A 25,628-nucleotide genomic window follows, 5' to 3' on the forward strand; every position below is an offset into this window, starting at 1 on the left:
AAAACATTTAATAAAATATTCCCATAAAACTCAACCACTAAAAATATAATAAAATGTTTCACATGACATCATGCACGGTGACTCAGAAGCTGTCACGGTCACGGGGCTACTGCAGCACAGCTCATAGATCCTCACCACCGGTAGGAGTAACCTGCTCCTCTACGTACTCACCTGCACCATATCAGTGTAGTGAGCCTAGAGGCCCAACATGCATACTAACAAGGGTTTAAAATAATTTAAAACACTAAACTACTAATACATACATATACATGAATGAGCATGCTTCAAAATTTCTAACTTAAATTACATAATTAAACATACATACATACATAATATCATACATACATAAGTTGTTGAGCATTTGTTTTCTGAACATCGTATGGTCCTATCCGTAAGTGTGACCCATAGTGCGACTGATCAGTCTAGGAAACCATCGTACGAGGCTGGTGGCGAACCACCCATACATAAATGGCAGAAAACTGCCCATACATAAATGGCAGAAACTGCCCATACATAAATGGCCACACTACTTCAATTTCCACCTAAAATATTTTATTTTGCTCAACCATAGAAATTAAATCATAGCATAAAAATGGATTTCATGAATGCATGTACTTAAATAAATTGTGTGTCCTTCATATATATTTAATTTAATTTTTCTTACTAACATATAAATATTAAAATAACTTAAATGCATAAAAATAATTAAATATATAATCAGGACACATGCACTTTTCTCATGGATGGTTCTGGACTGCTGGCCCTACACTCAATCCCATTAACTTAACTTAAGACTTGGCCCATAAATCAACCAAAGCCCATTAAAACTAACTTAGGCCCAATAACACTGTCCCTGGCCCAATGGGCCCAAAAGCCCAATATCAGGCCCAATAATTTTCATGGGCTCCCAAGCCCATAACAATTTCTGGCCAACTTAAAAATTTAAATAAAATTTATTAAAAGCCCAAAAATAAATAAAATAACCCAAAATAATTTAAAGTAACCCAAATAAATTAAATGGTACTAATTAAATTTTTGGGAATTTAATTAGTCTATTTAACTCCTAATTAACTTAAAAACTTAAAAATAAAAATACCCGAGCCCAATTAAAATAACCCGGATCCGGACCCACTTAACTTAACCCATATTATTTTAGACCCGACCCGGACCCAAGACCCGACCCGAATGCCATCTGAAACCCTAGACCCGTGCCCCTAATCCCTATTCTTCTCGGCCGTGAGCAGCAGGCCATCTTGGCCTGCTGCCGGCCAGCTCCGGCCGCCCCTGGCCGGGGCGCCGCCGCCCGGACGTAGCCCACGTCCGGGCGGACCTAGCCTGACCAGTCCCCCAGCCCCATGCACTCCCTAACACCAAGGCCGAAGCCTCCTATCCGAGCCCCAGTTCTGCGCCGTCTGCACCAACCATGACAAAAACCCCACGGCCGAGCCCTTCTCAGCCCCAAGCCTTGCCATGGCTCGACCCTTAGGCACCCTAGGGCACCTCTGGAACACTCGCCAACAGCCGAACCAAACATGGAGAGGGGAAACGTGAGCATGCAACACTAATGTCAAAACCGAGAGCAAGTAAGGAGGAAAAATCGAAAAGCTTGATGTCAAAAAAATATAAATTCTGATGTTACACACCCACACGCATATATATACTGATATGAGTTTTAAAAAAATGGATAAAAACATGCCTTTCACCGAAGGACGAAGATAAACAAGCGTGAGACAACTTCCGGGACGACGGGACGACGAGCAAACTTGAAGCTTCGAAGAAAAATGGTTATGGAGTCTAGGAGGTGCCTTGAACCGATGAAGAAGATGATGATGGGGTGTCGGCTGCTTGGGAGGAAGGAGAGATGTCGGCTAATGCTAGGGTTTTGGGTAGAATAGGTTAAATTTTTGGTTTAATTAAAATATAAGCTAACTAATTAAATAAAGAGGTTTTAAAAATAAATAATAAACAACTTAAACTCTTAAAAATCTGATAACCTAATTAAAAATTTCGAAATATAATTTTAGGGAAATTTTAAAAATACTAAAAAGTCAATGTTTTGACTAATTTTGGATAAAAATGACCCCTAAAATTAAATAAAATTAAATACTTAAAATTTTGGGATAATAAAACTCAAAATAATATTTCAAGGCTCCAAAAAGGCTCCTAAAATAATTTGGGTGGAAAGTCGTCATCTCGTCCGTCCATGGTCCCGTCTACGCGATTAAATAATAAAATACTAAAAAAAATCATAAAAATCACTAATTATGGGTTAAATGCTTAAAAATAAATTAAATCATGCACAAATAATTCACATAATTATTTAACCCATAAATCATAAATTTAACTAATTAAATATCCTAATTATGCATGCGAATTTACGTATTTAAAAATACCGGGTGTTACAATTCTCCCCCCTTAAATTGAATTTCGTCCTCGAAATTAAAGTACTTACCCGAACAACTCCGGGTAGCGAGTCCTCATATCCTCCTCGGTCTCCCAAGTAGCTTCCTCCTCCGAGTGATTCAGCCACTGGACTCTGACCATCGGTATGACCCGCGTCCTAAGCCTCCGCTCCTCTCTAGCCAAAATCCGCACTGGTCTTTCCTCGTAAACAAGATCTGGTGGTAACTGTAAGGGCTCAAAATCCAGTACATGCGACGGGTTGGAGACATATCTCCGAAGCATGGATACATGGAACACGTTGTGCACTGCCGCTAGCCCTGGAGGTAGAGCTAAACGATAGGCCAACGTGCCAACTCGCTCCAAGATCTCGAATGGCCCTATATATCTCGGATTAAGCTTGCCTCTCCGTCCAAAACGCGCTACTCCCTTCATAGGTGACACCTTCAAGAATACGTGATCACCTACTGCGAACTCCAAATCGCGTCGTCTGGCATCTGCATAACTCTTCTGCCGACTCTGCGCAGTCCTCATCCTCTCTCGAATCTGCGTCACGATGTCAGCTGTCTGCTGCACAATCTCCGGACCCAACAAAATCCGCTCACCAACCTCATCCCAATGCACCGGAGATCTGCATCTCCTCCCATAAAGTGCTGCATATGGAGCCATACCTATAGACGACTGAAAGCTGTTGTTATAGGTAAACTCCACCAATGGCAGTCTAGTCTCCCAAGAGCCCCGAAAATCAATGACACAAGCTCTCAGAAGATCCTCGAGAACCTGGATCACTCTCTCAGACTGACCATCTGTCTGGGGATGAAATGCTGTACTGAACAGAAGCCTAGTCCCCATAGCCGTGTGCAGACTCTTCCAAAACGCAGATGTGAATCTCGGATCTCTGTCTGACACAATAGACACTGGTATGCCATGCAGTCTAACAATCTCTCTAATGTAAAGCTCTGCATACTGTGTCAAAGTATAGTTAGTCCTCACCGGCAAGAAATGAGCTGACTTGGTGAGTCTATCCACAATCACCCAAATCGCTGTGCAACCTCTGGCACTCCTCGGCAAGCCAACCACAAAGTCCATCGTAATATTCTCCCATTTCCATTCCGGAATGGGAAGAGGTCTAAGAAGTCCTGCTGGACGCTGATGCTCTGCTTTGACTTGCTGACAAGTCAAGCACTCTGACACCACTCTCCCGATGTCACTCTTCCCAGGCCACCAATACAATAACTGTAAATCTCGGTACATCTTCGTACTTCGGGGTGAATGGAGTACGGAGATGCATGAGCCTCTGCTAGAATCTCGGCTCTCAACTGATCAACGTTCGGTACCCACATCCTCCCACGGTACTGAACGATGCCATCTTCCACTGTATACAAGAGATTACCTCTGGCCTCATCTCTCTGTCTCCATCGCTGTAGCTCCTCATCAGTAGACTGTCCCTCTCTAATCCGATCTCGCAGAACTGGCTGCACTGTCAACACTGACAAGCTCGGTGCATGGCCACTCGGATAGCACTCCAAACCAAATCTCTGAATCTCGGTCTGTAGTGGTAGCTGCACAGTCAAACATGATATCACTGACGACTTTCGACTCAAAGCATCTGCTACTACATTAGCCTTACCCGGATGGTAGCTAATGTCACAATCATAGTCCTTCACAAGCTCAAGCCATCTGCGCTGCCTCATGTTCAACTCCTTCTGGGTGAAGAAGTACTTGAGGCTCTTGTGATCGGTGAAAATCTTGCACTTCTCGCCGTAAAGATAGTGCCTCCAGATTTTCAACGCAAATACCACTGCTGCAAGCTCCAAATCATGCGTCGGATAGTTCTGCTCATGAATCTTCAACTGTCGCGACGCATATGCGATAACTCTGCCACTCTGCATAAGTACTGCGCCCAAACCAAGCTTGGACGCATCGGTGTACACCACTAACTCCTCATGTGGCACTGTCATAGCTAACACCGGTGCTGAAGTAAGTGCATCCTTCAGCTGATCAAAGCTCCTCTGACAATCTGGACTCCAACTATACTTCGCGTTCTTCTTGGTCAAGGAAGTCAAGGGTACTGCAATAGAGGAAAAACCCTTGATGAACTTCCTATAGTATCCTGCTAAACCAAAGAAGCTACGAATCTCCGAAGCATTCTTTGGAATCCCCAATCCCTCACTGCCTGCACCTTGGACTGATCCACTGCAATCCCATCTCTAGAAATAATGTGGCCTAGAAACGCCACCTGCTCCAACCAAAACTCACACTTACTGAACTTTGCAAACAGTCGATGCTCCCTCAAAGTCCGCAAGGCTGTATGCAAATGCTGTGTGTGCTCCTCAATGCTCCTCGAGTAGATCAATATGTCATCAATGAATACAATGACAAACTGATCTAGATATGGCTGGAAAACACGATGCATAAGATCCATAAACACTGCTGGAGCATTGGTTAACCCAAAGGGCATCACCAAAAACTCATAGTGTCCATACCGTGTCCTAAAGGCAGTCTTAGACACGTCTGAATCTCTGACTCTCAGCTGATGGTAACCAGATCGCAGATCGATCTTGGAGAATACCGAAGCTCCCTGCAACTGATCGAATAAATCCTCTATCCTCGGTAGTGGATACTTATTCTTCACTGTGACTCTGTTGAGCTCTCGGTAGTCAATGCACAATCTCATGCTGCCGTCCTTCTTCTTCACAAACAACACTGGAGCTCCCCATGGAGAAAAGCTAGGACGAACAAAGCCCTTCTCCAACAGCTCCTGAATCTGCTCCTTCAACTCTCTCATCTCTGTAGGAGCAAGTCGATACGGTGCCTTAGAGATAGGCACAGTATCTGGCAACAACTCAATACTGAACTCCACCTCCCTCACTGGTGGAACTCCTGCAACATCGTCAGGAAAAACATCTGGATAGTCACGTACCACCTCTATATCTGATAAAGATCTGCTAGAAACGTCTGTGGTAGTGACCACACTAGCAAGAAAACCCTGACATCCATTGCGCAACAGTTTCCTCGCACGAACAAGTGATATCATCTGAGGAATACTGCTAGACTGAGATGCAAAGAAAGTAAACATCTCACCTCCTGCTGGCTTCACTGACACTGTCCTACGTCGGAAATCAATCGAAGCTCCATTAACTGATAGCCAGTCCATACCCAAAATCAAGTCAAACCCAGTCAATGGAAGAACCACTAGATCTGCTCGAATGGAGTGTCCCTGCAACTCCAATGCCAGATCCCTGATGACACTAGTGGTAGTGATAATCTGTCCGGATGGCATGGTAACATCGTAACCACTGTCTACAACCTCTGGTGTAATGCCTATCCGTCTGATAAAATCCCGGGAGATAAACGAATGCGTGGCTCCTGAATCTAGCAACGCAAACGTGGAGTTTCCTCCAACTAGAATTCTCCCTGCACGCAGAAGATTCCCAACAATTCATACCACTATGCTCCCAAGGTTAAAACACTAAAATCCTCAATTCTAATCACAAAGAAACAAAATTCTTATTCTAGCATGCTGATAATTAAACTCATGCAACAGGCATTCAGATATAATCACAATAAACAAAAGCAAAGTATTGAAAAAGTTCTAGGGGTTAGGTATACCGGTGATCAAGGAGGTATCTGGGTCTGCCTCCTCAGCCTGCATCACATAAACTCTCCCACTGACATTCTGCCTCTGCGGGCAGTTGGCAATCTGATGCCCTGGCTCCTTGCAACGATAGCAGACTCCTGCTCCCAATAGACACTGCCCGGAATGCATCTTCTGGCACTTCGGACACACTGGATATCTCCCTGGAGTAGGGGCCCCGCCCCTAGTCTGCTGCTGTGGCTTCCCCTGAGGCCTCTGCTGAATCGGGCCCTTAGATGGCCCTGTAGACTGCTTCTTCGCAGGTGGCTGCGAAGATGGTCGCTGATACCCTGTCTGCCCAAACTGCCTCTTACCCTGCTGCTCTCTCTGTATCTCCCTCCGTCCCTCCTCGGAACGCAAGGCCCTGCTGACTGCAGACTCATAGGTAAAGACGTCTGCCATGCGTACGTCATGCCTGATCTCAGCCCTCAGGCCCTCAACAAACTGTCGCAGCTTCTCCTGCGGACTATCAGCAATCATGGGCACAAAATGACAGCCCCTCTCATACTGGCTCACATACTCAACCACAGATCTGTCCCCCTGACGGAGACTCATGAACTCACGGATCATGCGGCTGCGCACATCCTCGGTGAAGTACTTGGCGTAGAAGATACGCCTGAACTCAGCCCACGTCAGTGTAGGTAGATGGACTCCTCTGACTGCACCCTCCCACCAAAGGGCTGCATCGCCTCGCATCATGTACGTCGCACAGCTCACCCTGTCGGCGTCTGTGATCCCCATATAATCGAAGATGGACTCAAGAGAGCGAATCCATCCCTCAGCCACCAACGGATCGGTGGTCCCCACAAACTCCTTAGGCCCCTTCTTCTGGAACCTCTCTGCGACGTCCTCCTCGTGGGACAGTCTGGGACGTGCCGCCTGCTGCTCCAACAGAGCAGTAATCCCTGCCATCATCGTCGCACTGGCCTGCTCCAGTGCTGTCATGGGGTGCTGCTGAGGTGGCGGTGGAGGTGGAGGTCTCCCACGTCGATTCACCTGTCTGGGAGGCATTCTGCACCACCACATATTTATTTACGTAAATCGCCTTGCATAACTAAGTGTTTAAAATTTAAGGCTAACTTAAATTCTAGAAATTTAAATCATACTAATAACATTAAAACTTACAGACCGGTAGCGTGGATTTCTGAGCTAGCATAGCAGTAGTGACCCCTCCAAGGACCGTGCTTTGATACCAACTGAAACGACCCTAACTCTATAATAAATAAATATGCGGAAATTTTTTTTTTTTTTTACTACTAGATAAAACATGTACATATATGCCCATACATATATGCACAGAATAAAATATTTAAAATAAATACAAGACTAAATAAATAAATAATTAAATACTTAAATAAAAGGCATTCTTTAAATTAAATAAATATCTGAGTCAACCCTAGAATTAAAAATATACTGCATAAATAAAATAATTAAAATATGTGCATGCACTAAAACATTTAATAAAATATTCCCATAAAACTCAACCACTAAAAATATAATAAAATGTTTCACATGACATCATGCACGGTGACTCAGAAGCTGTCACGGTCACGGGGCTACTGCAGCACAGCTCATAGATCCTCACCACCGGTAGGAGTAACCTGCTCCTCTACGTACTCACCTGCACCATATCAGTGTAGTGAGCCTAGAGGCCCAACATGCATACTAACAAGGGTTTAAAATAATTTAAAACACTAAACTACTAATACATACATATACATGAATGAGCATGCTTCAAAATTTCTAACTTAAATTACATAATTAAACATACATACATACATAATATCATACATACATAAGTTGTTGAGCATTTGTTTTCTGAACATCGTATGGTCCTATCCGTAAGTGTGACCCATAGTGCGACTGATCAGTCTAGGAAACCATCGTACGAGGCTGGTGGCGAACCACCCATACATAAATGGCAGAAAACTGCCCATACATAAATGGCAGAAACTGCCCATACATAAATGGCCACACTACTTCAATTTCCACCTAAAATATTTTATTTTGCTCAACCATAGAAATTAAATCATAGCATAAAAATGGATTTCATGAATGCATGTACTTAAATAAATTGTGTGTCCTTCATATATATTTAATTTAATTTTTCTTACTAACATATAAATATTAAAATAACTTAAATGCATAAAAATAATTAAATATATAATCAGGACACATGCACTTTTCTCATGGATGGTTCTGGACTGCTGGCCCTACACTCAATCCCATTAACTTAACTTAAGACTTGGCCCATAAATCAACCAAAGCCCATTAAAACTAACTTAGGCCCAATAACACTGTCCCTGGCCCAATGGGCCCAAAAGCCCAATATCAGGCCCAATAATTTTCATGGGCTCCCAAGCCCATAACAATTTCTGGCCAACTTAAAAATTTAAATAAAATTTATTAAAAGCCCAAAAATAAATAAAATAACCCAAAATAATTTAAAGTAACCCAAATAAATTAAATGGTACTAATTAAATTTTTGGGAATTTAATTAGTCTATTTAACTCCTAATTAACTTAAAAACTTAAAAATAAAAATACCCGAGCCCAATTAAAATAACCCGGATCCGGACCCACTTAACTTAACCCATATTATTTTAGACCCGACCCGGACCCAAGACCCGACCCGAATGCCATCTGAAACCCTAGACCCGTGCCCCTAATCCCTATTCTTCTCGGCCGTGAGCAGCAGGCCATCTTGGCCTGCTGCCGGCCAGCTCCGGCCGCCCCTGGCCGGGGCGCCGCCGCCCGGACGTAGCCCACGTCCGGGCGGACCTAGCCTGACCAGTCCCCCAGCCCCATGCACTCCCTAACACCAAGGCCGAAGCCTCCTATCCGAGCCCCAGTTCTGCGCCGTCTGCACCAACCATGACAAAAACCCCACGGCCGAGCCCTTCTCAGCCCCAAGCCTTGCCATGGCTCGACCCTTAGGCACCCTAGGGCACCTCTGGAACACTCGCCAACAGCCGAACCAAACATGGAGAGGGGAAACGTGAGCATGCAACACTAATGTCAAAACCGAGAGCAAGTAAGGAGGAAAAATCGAAAAGCTTGATGTCAAAAAAATATAAATTCTGATGTTACACCCACACGCATATATATACTGATATGAGTTTTAAAAAAATGGATAAAAACATGCCTTTCACCGAAGGACGAAGATAAACAAGCGTGAGACAACTTCCGGGACGACGGGACGACGAGCAAACTTGAAGCTTCGAAGAAAAATGGTTATGGAGTCTAGGAGGTGCCTTGAACCGATGAAGAAGATGATGATGGGGTGTCGGCTGCTTGGGAGGAAGGAGAGATGTCGGCTAATGCTAGGGTTTTGGGTAGAATAGGTTAAATTTTTGGTTTAATTAAAATATAAGCTAACTAATTAAATAAAGAGGTTTTAAAAATAAATAATAAACAACTTAAACTCTTAAAAATCTGATAACCTAATTAAAAATCTCGAAATATAATTTTAGGGAAATTTTAAAAATACTAAAAAGTCAATGTTTTGACTAATTTTGGATAAAAATGACCCCTAAAATTAAATAAAATTAAATACTTAAAATTTTGGGATAATAAAACTCAAAATAATATTTCAAGGCTCCAAAAAGGCTCCTAAAATAATTTGGGTGGAAAGTCGTCATCTCGTCCGTCCATGGTCCCGTCTACGCGATTAAATAATAAAATACTAAAAAAAATCATAAAAATCACTAATTATGGGTTAAATGCTTAAAAATAAATTAAATCATGCACAAATAATTCACATAATTATTTAACCCATAAATCATAAATTTAACTAATTAAATATCCTAATTATGCATGCGAATTTACGTATTTAAAAATACCGGGTGTTACAATTCTAGTTGGAGGAAACTCCACGTTTGCGTTGCTAGATTCAGGAGCCACGCATTCGTTTATCTCCCGGGATTTTATCAGACGGATAGGCATTACACCAGAGGTTGTAGACAGTGGTTACGATGTTACCATGCCATCCGGACAGATTATCACTACCACTAGTGTCGTCAGGGATCTGGCATTGGAGTTGCAGGGACACTCCATTCGAGCAGATCTAGTGGTTCTTCCATTGACTGGGTTTGACATGATTTTGGGTATGGACTGGCTATCAGTTAATGGAGCATCGATTGATTTCCGGCGTAGGACAGTGACAGTGAAGCCAGCAGGAGGGGAGATGTTTACTTTCTTTACATCTCAGTCTAGCAGTATTCCTCAGATGATATCATTTGTTCGTGCGAGGAAACTGTTGCGCAATGGATGTCAGGGTTTTCTGGCTAGTGTGGTCACTACCTCAGATGTTTCTAGCAGATCTTTATCAGATATAGATGTGGTACGTGACTATCCAGATGTTTTTCCTGACGATGTGACAGGAGTTCCACCAGTGAGAGAGGTGGAGTTCAGTATTGAGTTGTTGCCGGATACTGTGCCTATCTCTAAGGCACCGTATCGACTTGCTCCTACAGAGATGAGAGAGTTGAAGGAGCAGATTCAGGAGCTGTTGGAGAAGGGTTTTGTTCGCCCTAGCTTTTCTCCATGGGGAGCTCCAGTGTTGTTTGTGAAGAAGAAGGACGGTAGCATGAGATTGTGTATTGACTACCGAGAGCTCAACAGAGTCACAGTGAAGAATAAGTATCCACTACCGAGGATAGAGGATTTATTCGATCAGTTGCAGGGAGCTTCGGTATTCTCCAAGATCGATCTGCGATCTGGTTACCATCAGCTGAGGGTCAGAGATTCAGACGTGTCTAAGACTGCCTTTAGGACACGATATGGACACTATGAGTTCTTGGTGATGCCCTTTGGGTTAACCAATGCTCCAGCAGTGTTTATGGATCTTATGCATCGTGTCTTCCAGCCGTATCTAGATCAGTTTGTCATTGTATTCATTGATGACATATTGATCTACTCGAGGAGCATTGAGGAGCACACGCAGCATTTGCATACAGCCTTGCAGACTTTGAGGGAGCATCGACTGTTTGCGAAGTTCAGTAAGTGTGAGTTTTGGTTGGAGCAGGTGGCGTTTCTAGGCCACATTATTTCTAGAGACGGGATTGCAGTGGATCAGTCCAAGGTACAGGCAGTGAGAGATTGGGGGATTCCAAAGAATGCTTCGGAGATTCGTAGCTTCTTGGGTTTAGCAGGATACTATAGGAAGTTCATCAAGGGTTTTTCCTCTATTGCAGTACCCTTGACTTCCTTGACCAAGAAGAACGCGAAGTATAGTTGGAGTCCAGATTGTCAGAGGAGCTTTGATCAGCTGAAGGATGCACTTACTTCAGCACCGGTGTTAGCTATGACAGTGCCACATGAGGAGTTAGTGGTGTACACCGACGCGTCTAAACTAGGTTTAGGCGCAGTACTTATGCAGAGTGGCAGAGTTATCGCATATGCGTCGCGACAGTTGAAGATTCATGAGCAGAACTATCCGACGCATGATTTGGAGCTTGCAGCAGTGGTATTTGCGTTGAAAATCTGGAGGCACTATCTTTACGGCGAGAAGTGCAAGATTTTCACCGATCACAAGAGCCTCAAGTACTTCTTCACCCAGAAGGAGTTGAACATGAGGCAGCGCAGATGGCTTGAGCTTGTGAAGGACTATGATTGTGACATTAGCTACCATCCGGGTAAGGCTAATGTAGTAGCAGATGCTTTGAGTCGAAAGTCGTCAGTGATATCATGTTTGACTGTGCAGTTACCACTACAGACCGAGATTCAGAGATTTGGTTTGGAGTGCTATCCGAGCGGCCATGCACCGAGCTTGTCAGTGTTGGCGGTGCAGCCAGTTTTGAGAGATCGGATTAGAGAGGGACAGTCCACTGATGAGGAGTTACAGCGATGGAGACAGAGAGATGAGGCTAGAGGTAATCTCTTGTATACAGTGGAGGATGGCATCGTTCAGTACCGTGGTAGGATGTGGGTACCGAACGTCGATCAGTTGCGAGCGGAGATTTTGACAGAGGCTCACGCATCTCCGTACTCCATTCACCCCGGAAGTACGAAGATGTACAAAGACTTGCAGCTATTGTATTGGTGGCCTGGTATGAAGAGTGACATCGGGAGAGTGGTGTCAGAGTGCTTGACTTGTCAGCAAGTCAAAGCAGAGCATCAGCGTCCAGCAGGACTTCTTAGACCTCTTCCCATTCCGGAATGGAAATGGGAGAATATTACGATGGACTTTGTGGTTGGCTTGCCGAGGAGTGCCAGAGGTTGCACAGCGATTTGGGTGATTGTGGATAGACTCACCAAGTCAGCTCATTTCTTGCCGGTGAGGACTAACTATACTTTGACACAGTATGCAGAGCTTTACATTAGAGAGATTGTTAGACTGCATGGCATACCAGTGTCTATTGTGTCAGACAGAGATCCGAGATTCACATCTGCGTTTTGGAAGAGTCTGCACACGGCTATGGGGACTAGGCTTCTGTTCAGTACAACATTTCATCCCCAGACAGATGGTCAGTCTGAGAGAGTGATCCAGGTTCTCGAGGATCTTCTGAGAGCTTGTGTCATTGATTTTCGGGGCTCTTGGGAGACTAGACTGCCATTGGTGGAGTTTACCTATAACAACAGCTTTCAGTCGTCTATAGGTATGGCTCCATATGCAGCACTTTATGGGAGGAGATGCAGATCTCCGGTGCATTGGGATGAGGTTGGTGAGCGGATTTTGTTGGGTCCGGAGATTGTGCAGCAGACAGCTGACATCGTGACGCAGATTCGAGAGAGGATGAGGACTGCGCAGAGTCGGCAGAAGAGTTATGCAGATGCCAGACGACGCGATTTGGAGTTCGCAGTAGGTGATCACGTATTCTTGAAGGTGTCACCTATGAAGGGAGTAGCGCGTTTTGGACGGAGAGGCAAGCTTAATCCGAGATATATAGGGCCATTCGAGATCTTGGAGCGAGTTGGCACGTTGGCCTATCGTTTAGCTCTACCTCCAGGGCTAGCGGCAGTGCACAACGTGTTCCATGTATCCATGCTTCGGAGATATGTCTCCAACCCGTCGCATGTACTGGATTTTGAGCCCTTACAGTTACCACCAGATCTTGTTTACGAGGAAAGACCAGTGCGGATTTTGGCTAGAGAGGAGCGGAGGCTTAGGACGCGGGTCATACCGATGGTCAGAGTCCAGTGGCTGAATCACTCGGAGGAGGAAGCTACTTGGGAGACCGAGGAGGATATGAGGACTCGCTACCCGGAGTTGTTCGGGTAAGTACTTTAATTTCGAGGACGAAATTCAATTTAAGGGGGGGAGAATTGTAACACCCGGTATTTTTAAATACGTAAATTCGCATGCATAATTAGGATATTTAATTAGTTAAATTTATGATTTATGGGTTAAATAATTATGTGAATTATTTGTGCATGATTTAATTTATTTTTAAGCATTTAACCCATAATTAGTGATTTTTATGATTTTTTTTAGTATTTTATTATTTAATCGCGTAGACGGGACCATGGACGGACGAGATGACGACTTTCCACCCAAATTATTTTAGGAGCCTTTTTGGAGCCTTGAAATATTATTTTGAGTTTTATTATCCCAAAATTTTAAGTATTTAATTTTATTTAATTTTAGGGGTCATTTTTATCCAAAATTAGTCAAAACATTGACTTTTTAGTATTTTTAAAATTTCCCTAAAATTATATTTCGAAATTTTTAATTAGGTTATCAGATTTTTAAGAGTTTAAGTTGTTTATTATTTATTTTTAAAACCTCTTTATTTAATTAGTTAGCTTATATTTTAATTAAACCAAAAATTTAACCTATTCTACCCAAAACCCTAGCATTAGCCGACATCTCTCCTTCCTCCCAAGCAGCCGACACCCCATCATCATCTTCTTCATCGGTTCAAGGCACCTCCTAGACTCCATAACCATTTTTCTTCGAAGCTTCAAGTTTGCTCGTCGTCCCGTCGTCCCGGAAGTTGTCTCACGCTTGTTTATCTTCGTCCTTCGGTGAAAGGCATGTTTTTATCCATTTTTTTAAAACTCATATCAGTATATATATGCGTGTGGGTGTGTAACATCAGAATTTATATTTTTTTGACATCAAGCTTTTCGATTTTTCCTCCTTACTTGCTCTCGGTTTTGACATTAGTGTTGCATGCTCACGTTTCCCCTCTCCATGTTTGGTTCGGCTGTTGGCGAGTGTTCCAGAGGTGCCCTAGGGTGCCTAAGGGTCGAGCCATGGCAAGGCTTGGGGCTGAGAAGGGCTCGGCCGTGGGGTTTTTGTCATGGTTGGTGCAGACGGCGCAGAACTGGGGCTCGGATAGGAGGCTTCGGCCTTGGTGTTAGGGAGTGCATGGGGCTGGGGGACTGGTCAGGCTAGGTCCGCCCGGACGTGGGCTACGTCCGGGCGGCGGCGCCCCGGCCAGGGGCGGCCGGAGCTGGCCGGCAGCAGGCCAAGATGGCCTGCTGCTCACGGCCGAGAAGAATAGGGATTAGGGGCACGGGTCTAGGGTTTCAGATGGCATTCGGGTCGGGTCTTGGGTCCGGGTCGGGTCTAAAATAATATGGGTTAAGTTAAGTGGGTCCGGATCCGGGTTATTTTAATTGGGCTCGGGTATTTTTATTTTTAAGTTTTTAAGTTAATTAGGAGTTAAATAGACTAATTAAATTCCCAAAAATTTAATTAGTACCATTTAATTTATTTGGGTTACTTTAAATTATTTTGGGTTATTTTATTTATTTTTGGGCTTTTAATAAATTTTATTTAAATTTTTAAGTTGGCCAGAAATTGTTATGGGCTTGGGAGCCCATGAAAATTATTGGGCCTGATATTGGGCTTTTGGGCCCATTGGGCCAGGGACAGTGTTATTGGGCCTAAGTTAGTTTTAATGGGCTTTGGTTGATTTATGGGCCAAGTCTTAAGTTAAGTTAATGGGATTGAGTGTAGGGCCAGCAGTCCAGAACCATCCATGAGAAAAGTGCATGTGTCCTGATTATATATTTAATTATTTTTATGCATTTAAGTTATTTTAATATTTATATGTTAGTAAGAAAAATTAAATTAAATATATATGAAGGACACACAATTTATTTAAGTACATGCATTCATGAAATCCATTTTTTATGCTATGATTTAATTTCTATGGTTGAGCAAAATAAAATATTTTAGGTGGAAATTGAAGTAGTGTGGCCATTTATGTATGGGCAGTTTCTGCCATTTATGTATGGGCAGTTTTCTGCCATTTATGTATGGGTGGTTCGCCACCAGCCTCGTACGATGGTTTCCTAGACTGATCAGTCGCACTATGGGTCACACTTACGGATAGGACCATACGATGTTCAGAAAACAAATGCTCAACAACTTATGTATGTATGATATTATGTATGTATGTATGTTTAATTATGTAATTTAAGTTAGAAATTTTGAAGCATGCTCATTCATGTATATGTATGTATTAGTATTTTAGTGTTTTAAATTATTTTAAACCCTTGTTAGTATGCATGTTGGGCCTCTAGGCTCACTACACTGATATGGTGCAGGTGAGTACGTAGAGGAGCAGGTTACTCCTACCGGTGGTGAGGATCTATGAGCTGTGCTGCAGTAGCCCCGTGACCGTGACAGCTTCTGAGTCACCGTGCATGATGTCATGTGAAACATTTTATTATATTTTTAGTGGTTGAGTTTTATGGGAATATTTTATTAAATGTTTTAGTGCATGCACATATTTTAATTATTTTATTTATGCAGTATATTTTTAATTCTAGGGTTGACTCAGATATTTATTTAATTTAAAGAATGCCTTTTATTTAAGTATTTAATTATTTATTTATTTAGTCTTGTATTTATTTTAAATATTTTATTCTGTGCATATATGTATGGGCATATATGTACATGTTTTATCTAGTAGTAAAAAAAAAAAAAAAAAATTTCCGCATATTTATTTATTATAGAGTTAGGGTCGTTTCAATAACACCACTACTTGAGCTCGGCTCGGCTCGATAACACCCCTAGTCACAGCCCCCCCAAAATTTTAAAAAAATCTAGTACTATATATATAATTAATATTTTTATAAAAGTAAGTATATAGATAAATGGCCCCAAAAATTAGCGTAAAGAATGTGTAGCTTGGTGGTATAAGGTTCCTTCATTAAAAGAATTGACCCCGAAAGGGACCCCATCCCACATGAATCAGAGACTCATTGGCTTATGCAGGGGTTAAATCGATGGATGTATACAAGTGGCAGGGACCTGAGGGATGGAGCAACATGACCAACCCCCAGAGCATACCTTCACAATATTTCAGCAAGGAATATGCTCCACATGAGGATCGAACCCGCAACGTTGGGGAATTTCTTCCCACGTCACCTCAAGCCTTACCAACTTGTCTATGTCCATGTGAGCGTAAAAGGTTCCTTCATACTTGTGGGCATCTAGGTTCGATTCTCATTCCTTTTTTTTGAATTTTATTTTATTTTTTTTCCTCTGATTCTCTCTCATTTGTTTTCTTTTATTTTTTTCCATCTTCCGTATTTTGTTTTTTTTTTCCTCTTCTTTTTTAATGTCACCAAATATCTAAATTATTGTTATATTTTAATTAATTATAAATAATTTATTTACTGAAATTTTTAAAATTTATTCTCTTAAATTATATAAAATTAAATGATATTATAATAACAAATAAAATGGAAGAAGATAACATATTAATCGAAGAGACAACCCCAATATCTAAAATATTTATATATTTATTGAGATTTTTAAAATTTATTTTCTAAAATTATACTCTCTCTGTCTTATATATAAATTACTTTTTTTGTCCAAAATTTATAGATTTGTACGATAATAAGTAATATTTTTTCTACTTCTTTACAAATATGATCATATTTAATATTTAGGCTTGTCATTAAATATTGATTATTTCAATAATTTTTTACAGCACATAAGTACTCATTAAATAAATGTAAACTTGAAAAGTTATTTACCAATTGACATTTCTAAAAAAATTATTAATATGTGTGAAAAAAAGTAAGAATAAATATGTTGCACGAATTGAGTGTAAAATAATATATATATATATATATATATATGGGATAATTCCCAATTTGGTCCCTTATTTTAGACCTCGTTCCTGATTTGGTCCTCCGTTCTTACATCGACCTAATTTAGTCCCTCGATTTTCGTTGTTTTTCCGCAATTGGTCCATCCGTTTAATTAAACGTCAAAACGAACGGAATGACCTACTAAGCCAAGGGACTAAATTGGGTCGATGTAAGAACAGAGGACCAAATCAGAAATGAGGTCTAAAATGAGGGACCAAATTGGGAATTATCCCCCCATTCTAGCATTACTTTTGACTAAATGATTTTTTTATTAGTTATATTTATAAAAATATTGTTTACCTAAATAAAAATATTTTATAAGAATTCAACATATACCATATTAATATTATTTTTTAAAATTTAAACACATAATAAAAAGTCTCGTTTATATATAATTAAAATGTGAAAGTTTAATTTTAAAAATTTAAAGTATACTTAGTAAAAATAAATAAATATTTGTTAACAAAAATCAAAATTTTACAAAATAAATATTAATGATGACAATATGTTTTAAATATACATTTTTTTTTCAAACATAAAATATTTTTCGAATGAACTCATCTAGTTTTATTAATATAATTGAAAAATCTTCATAAATCCAAACAAATTAAAATAAGTCAACAACTGATATAACAACTTTGTAATTAAAAAATAAAATTTATAATAAATAAAATAAAAAATAATAAAAATATATTTTTATTTATGTTAAGAAATATTTTTATAAATATTTATATAACTGATCAAAAAAATTTTATTTAATGACTCTACTTTTCTTATTTTCGTCTTCTTAATAATTTTTAAAATGGACATCAAAATCAAAATTTAAAATTAAAATTTATCAATTTTGAGATAAAAAAATCCACAAAAATATTTTTATAAACTTATAATTTATTTATTATAAATGTGGAATTTTGTTTGTCAAAATTGATAAATTTTAATTTTAAATTTCGTTTTTGATGTCCATCAAAAATATTATTAAGGAGACGAAAAAAAAAGTAAAGTCATTAAATGAAATTTTTTTGATCGGTTATATTTATAAAAATATTGGTTAACATAAATAAAAATATTTTTTTATTATTTTTTATGAAGGTTTTTCAATTATATTAACAAACCCAGATGAGTTCATTTCGAAAATATTTTATGTTTGAAAAAAATGTATATTTAAAACATATTGTCATCATTAATATTTATTTTGTAAAATTTTTATTTTTGTTAACAAATATTTATATATTTTTACTAAGTATACTTTAAATATTTAAAATTAAATTTTCACATTTTAATTATATATAAACGAGAATTTTTATTATGTGTTTAAATTTTTAAAATAGTATTAATATGGCATGTGTTTAATTTTTATAAAATATTTTTATTTAGGTAAACAATATTTTTATAAATATAACTGATAAAAAAAATTATTTAGTCAAAAGTAATGCTAGAATGGGGGATAATTCCCAATTTGGTCCCTTATTTTAGACCGCATTCCTGATTTGGTCCTCCGTTTTTACATCGACCCAATTTAGTACCTCGGCTTAGCAGGTCATTCCGTTTGTTTTGACGTTTAATTAAACGGATGGACCAATTGCGGAAAAACGACGAAAATCGAGGGACTAAATTGGGTCGATGTAAGAACGGAGGACCAAATCAGGAACGAGGTCTAAAATAAGGGACCAAATTGGGAATTATCCCATATATATATATATATATATATATATATATATATATATATATATATATAGTTCTTTTATGGTGCCCAACAACTATGCCCAACTCCGTGCCCACCATGTACAATAGGTGAGTTGACCAGCACAATTGGTGAGTTGACTTATACATGGTGAACACAGAGTTGACCATAATTTTTGGGCACCATAAAATAACTCATATATATATATATATATTTATATATATATTTGAATATAGAAATATATATTTTAAAAGTAAATAAAAAATATCTAAAATAAATAAAAAGGGATGGAGAGATATACGATCTTGTTTTTAGAGATCGTGTTTGTGGTTATTCTTTTAATTTTTACAATTACTATAGAAAAAAATCATTATCAACTAGACCTGGCCACGGTCCGGGTTCGGTCCGGGTCCGGGTTGGCATTTAGCCAACCCTTAACCGGCCCGCCAATGGCCGGTTCCGGTCCGGGTCGGTGAACCGGCGGTTTCGGTCCGGGTCCGGGTCCGATTAACCGCCGGTTCAGGGTCCGGGCTAAACCGTGTCATTTAAAAAAAAAAATTGCAGCGCTGGGCGCTGCATTGGCAGAGCTGGGGCGCTGAATCTTCGAATTAAATTCGAAGGTGCAGCGCCCCAGCGCTGCATTGTCGGCGCTGGGGCGCTTCCCCTTCGAATTTAATTCGAAGGTGCAGCGCCCCAGCGCTTATTTGGCAGCGCTGGGGCGCTAAACCTTCGAATTATATTCGAAGGGCAGCGCTGGGCGCTGCACATTCGAAATTTATTTTTTTTAAAATTTTTAAACAAATTTGTAATAAGACATATTCTTTAAATAATCTCAATCAAATATTTCATATCTCCATAATAAAAATCTATTACATTTATTAAATAAACAATATATTAGAATTTCAACATCTTAATATCTTATGACTTAATATTACAAATCTATTACATTTTATTCTACTTCACTTGCATTTCCTCCCGTCGTAGTTCCGGATGTTCCTTCGGTATCATCTTGGTCTTCTTCATCACTTTGAATATATTGTGTTCGAGTAGCGGCTTTTGACCAATCATTGTGCAAACATTGGGCTTCCAAGTTTTCCGGCCTTAAGCTAGAACGTCTCTCGTCCAATGTATTTCCTCTAATACTAAATGCTTGCTCCACTGCAACTGTTGAAACCGGACAAGCTAGAATTTCTTTTGCCATTATAGCCAAAATTGGATATATTTGTGTTTTTTGCGACCACCATCTCAAAATGTTGAAGTTTTCCTCATCTGTATCACTAAAATCAAAAGTAGTGGTAAAATAATTCTCAAGTTCCCGACTGGAACTTGAGGATCCTCGTGGACGTTTCGTCCGTTCCCTTAATAAAAGTTGTGCTTTAGTAAGTTTAGAAGTAACATTACTTGTTGCAGTGGATTGTGTTTCATGTGAAACAATTTGTCCACCATATTTGATGTTATATTCATTATAAATATCAAGTAAATGAGTTTGAATATTAAACAAAATCAATGAGATAGAAGGAATCGTTTCTGCAATAGGCTCCAAAGATTCATAATATAATGTTAACATGGCGCTTAAGCCATCTAATTTAAGTCTAGGATCTAAAACAAAAGCACATAAAAAAATTTCAGGATTGAGCAAAAAATATTTTTCCCATTTTGCTTTCATGACGAGAATAAATTGAGATAAAGCACTATCATTAGAATTAACATGTTCATGAAAAATACAAGCAATGTTGCAACAATGTGTTAAAACTAAATGTAAAGTAGGGTAATAAACACCGGATAATTGGTCACTAGCATCATTAAAAACTTTTAAAATTTCACAAATACTAGTCATATGTTCAATTGATTTGAAAACAAATAAATATCACGAGCTTGAACAAATTGATGAAAAAATGTACATAATAAATCTTTATATTCAAAAGAGGATAATTACAATTTATATGTTGAATTCCAACGAGTTGCAACATCTCGTGCAAACCGCTTATGCTTCATACCATTTACTCTACAAAATTTTTCCCATTGCTTCATAACTTGAGGATGCGTCCATAAATAATGAATAGCGTTTCTAATTGGTTGAATATGTATGCCTAAACTTTTTAGTCCATCTTGAATACACAAATTTAAAATATGACATGTGCATCTAATATGAAAAAATTTGCCACCTAGTGATGGTTTACATATTTCAATAAGATCACTAATAATTGAAGTATTTGCACTAGCATTATCAAAAGACATTGAAAAAACTTTGGTAGTTAGACCATATTCTTCTAAAATAACAAATATAAGTTACGAAATATTTTGTGCCGTGTGTGATTCGTTGAAACATCTATATGCAAACAACCTTTTTTGAATGTTCCAATTATTATCAATCCAATGACATGTAATACCCATATATGAACAACTTTGCCAATGATCACTCCAAATATCGGAACACAAAGAAACTTTATTATTCAAACTATAAAATTCCTTAATTAATTCTTTCTTTTGATCAACGACTAACTTTTTCATCGTGCGTTTGAGACTATTTCTTGGAATACGTCTAATAGAAGGATATGCACTTGTAGAAAGCCAATTTTCAAAAGATAATTTATCGCTAAAACTAAAAGAAAGTTGTTCAACCTCACAAAATTTAGCCGTTTCTTCTCTAAATCTAGCTTCGTTATATTTAAATAGTTGAGATTCGTTACCCGATTGAGAAGAGAATGCCGGAATTTGAGTTTGACCACGATCAATACGAATTTCCACCGGATGATTTTTCTCGATATGCCGCGTCAAAGTTCCATAACCACCTCCTTGTTTAAATTTGTAACATTTTGAACAATATTTGCATTTGGCTTGCAAATCACCGGAGGGAAGCGTCACCTTGTCGAAGTGTTTGGTGAAGATATCGGATGTCGGGCGAGGCACCGCTCGAGTTTGTCTTTGAGAGGCCGCCGGATCGTTCATACTTTCTTGACTTGCATGATGACGTGGTGGTGGTGGTGGTTGTTCAACTTGTTGTCTTTGTTGCGCCTCTTGTCGAATTTCTTGAATTTCATCATCGGAATATTCAAGATCAAATCCATCGACATTGAATTGAGGATACTCGACCTCGGGTGGTATGATGCTCTTTTCCTTTCCTTTTCCTTTGTCATTCCTACGACTTGATCCCTCTCCGGACATTTGTAGTTGTATAAATATGAAAATAAATCAACAATTGACAATAAACCAATAATCGAAACTTGATATTTTTGATAATTCAAGAAATTAAAAGGAATTGAGAATAGAGAGAATGAAGAGAGAATTGTGTAAACAAAATGAAAGGAGGTTGGAGGTATTTATAGATAAAAATTAGGTTTTTTTTTTTAAAAAAAAATAGCCGTTTGACCCGGCGGGTCGAGTAGGTCGACCCGCCGGGTCGGGCGGGTTGACAACGGCCACAAGATCGTGGTCGTTGATCTCAACGGCCACGAAATCGTGGCCTTTGAATGATCCAACGGCCACTTGCTAGTGGCCGTTGGATCTGGGCGCCCTGATGGGCGCCACGTGTCCAACCCGCCGGATTGGACGGTTCCAACCGGGCGGTTTGACCCGCCGGGTTGCCGGTTTTCCCTTGGGAAAACCGGGACCGGACCGCCTAGTGGCCAGTCCGATCCCGGTTCCGGTTCAGGCCCATTGACCACGGGCCGGTTCCGGGCTCAACCCGGCCCTTGGCCAGGTCTATTATCAACCATGAATATTAACAAAACAAAATTTCGAGCAAAATGGATAATGTTTTAATTTTTTCTTTGATGCATTGATTATATGTATAGAAAAATTGCTAAATATTTTTGTATTGATGTTATCATAAAAAACTTTGAAAATTCTAATGAACGTTGATTATTTCCTTTAACTTATAAATATTTTTTTCGAAAATACAATTGATGCTTAATTAATTGAATATAACTAGCTAGTACTGTAATTTATTCTTTCTCTTTTAATCTTGTGTCTAGCAGTAGGCGGCCCCATGACCGAAATTCTGGATCTGCCCTTGATGATTTTACAGGTTGCGTATCTTTAGAGGGAGTTTAAGTTATTATTATATATAAGCAATCATCTTTGTAATTTTTTTAATTAAATATTAGAATTTAGTTCCAACAAGTAACGTCATTGAGAAAATTTTTGAAACACCGTAATTTGAAGAAACGGACAATGAAGGGCCTATATTGATTATATCAAGACTTAAATCGCAAGCAATCGTTTGAAATGTTGTCCTTATATCTATATTATAATTATATATATATATATAATTATATATATATATACTATATTATAAAGTATATATATATATATATATTAAATCTTAAGATTAAATACTTTGTTATTTGGTGTAACATGTCTTATATTTCTTAAAAAATGTTTATACATCTTTGTTTATGTACATCATTAAATTTTTAGTTACCGTTCACAATAGAAAAAAACGCAAAAATCACTGATAAATTGATAATTAATTTTAATTATGTAAGTATACATCATGCGCAAGCAACAAGAAATGTCTAAGATACGTTTTCAAAACAAAAAAAAAGTCTTAGATATTATAGGATTTAAAGAATTAAGATATTTAAAACATTACGTCCTCGAAAATCTAGTTATTTGAAGAAATTGTTTAATAATTTGGACATCTCTATCAAATCAAGCAGATGAGTAAATAAACTAAACTTAGGAATTTAATTATTATACGTTAAAAAATAAATATCTAGTAGCATAGGAAATCTCATCTCGGACTTAATAATTAAACTAACATCCAAACGTTTCATGTTTGACTGTTTGTTCAGGTTTTTTTTTTTTTTTTTTCAAAAAAAAATTTGGACTTTAATATTTATTTATCGTTAATAATTGATTTATATTAAAATAAGAGATATCATAATTAATTATAAAAGTTTGAAAGAAATTTTAATTCTTGAAATTCTCGACCTTGGATAAATTGAAGATTATTTGATTTTACTTTCTAGACAAGTTAATAGATTTGGTAAATATTACTTGAATAATTCGAAATCTATGAGAAATATATTAGTCAATTGTGTGATGATGATTTTCATGTCAAGTTTGATATAAAAAAAATACTTGTGAAATTTTTGATAATGCTAACATATGTGTTTCGATAGGTACAAGATGAGCAGATTACAACCAACTTGGAGAGAAACTTACCTGCAACCACATGAAAGTGGATGGTCTTGATTTATGGCACCAAAAGATGTGTCATGTAAATTTGAAGACATTGAAAAATATGTGTAAGTATGAAGCTGCCCAAGGTATGTATATTTGAATTTCGGAGTTCCATATATTATTTATGGTGCATGTCAAATAGGTAAGAAAACTCACGTGTTGCACCCCGTGTTACAAAACTTTGGGACAACACGGTGTCTTAAACTTTTGCATTTGGATTTAATGGATCCTATGGAACTGGACAACTATGGAGGTAAGAAGTACTCTTGTGTGTGTATGTTGATGACTTCTCACGTTGTACATTGGTAAGATTTATTAGAGATAAGTCGGATAATTTTGATGTTTTTAAGAATTTACTCTCAAAGATTACTAACCTACATGACTTGAAGGCTGGAAGGATCAGGACAGACGATGGTAATGAATGTGAGAACTCTTTATTTTCATCTTTAAATGATAAAAAAAAAAAAGATATATCACATGAGTTCTCTTGTCCAAAGACTCCTCAACAAAATGGAATAGCCGAAGGAAATAATAGGATGTTGCAGGAGATGACTAGGGTGATACTAAGCTCAAAGAATATCTTAAAACGATTGTGGACAGAAGCCTTGAATACAACTGGTCATATATTGAATTGAGTATACTTAAGAAGTGGTTCTACTATGAATTCCTATGAGATTCTCATGGGAAAAAGATCAAACCTTAAATACTTTCATGTTTTTGGCTGTATTTGTTATGCTTTGAATGAAAGAGATCACCTAGCCAGATTTGATTTCAAAAGTGGAAAATATTTGTTTTTTGGATATGCTTTGAATAGTCATGCATGTAGAATGTTTAATCTGAGAACTGGAACAGTTATAAAATCTATTAATGTTGTTTTTGATGATTTTGCAAATCTCAAGGGTAAAACTGCTGAAGATGATGTTAAAGGCTTGTTGGCATTTACCGTTGAAGAACTCAGTGTTGTCCCTGATGTTACAACATCAAGCACAACACCAGTTCCCCCAGAAACTGATCATGAGGATAATCATCAAAGTGATGAGGCAACTGAGTTAATTATTGAAAAGGACATTTCAAGCAAGATACAGAAAAATAATCATTCATAACAGATTATTGGAGATGTTCATGGAACTAGGCAAACCCGAGCTAAGGATAAGGTGGACTACCGCAAGATGGTTGGTTAGTATGCATGAGTTTCGTGTACTCACAGGTAATGCATTCTTGTTTTGTTTCCAATGTTAAACGTAAAAATGTCAATGATGCTTTAAAAGATGAGTTTTGGGTAAATTCCAAGCATTAGAAACTTGAGAAATTTGTCCAAAATGATGTATGGTTTTTGGTTCCACCTCCTGATCATGGTAATGTCATCGATACAAAATAGATTTTCAAAAACAAAATCGATGAATCAGGAAACATCATTAAGAATAAAGCAAAGTTGGTTGCTCAAGGGTATACATAGGTTGAGGGGGTGGATTTTGATGAGACATTCGCTCTTGTTGCCCGCATTGAGTCAGTCCAATTATTGCTAGCCATTGTATATCATATGAGTATAAAACTTTACCAAATGAATGTGAAAAGTGCTTTTTTAAATGGGATTTTAAGTGAGAACGTGTTTGTGAAGCAACCAAAAGGCATTGAGGATCCACACCACTTGGATCATGTTTACAAG

This window comes from Henckelia pumila, chromosome 3 (assembly GCF_033568475.1).
Source record: "Henckelia pumila isolate YLH828 chromosome 3, ASM3356847v2, whole genome shotgun sequence".
Lineage (NCBI taxonomy): Eukaryota > Viridiplantae > Streptophyta > Magnoliopsida > Lamiales > Gesneriaceae > Henckelia > Henckelia pumila.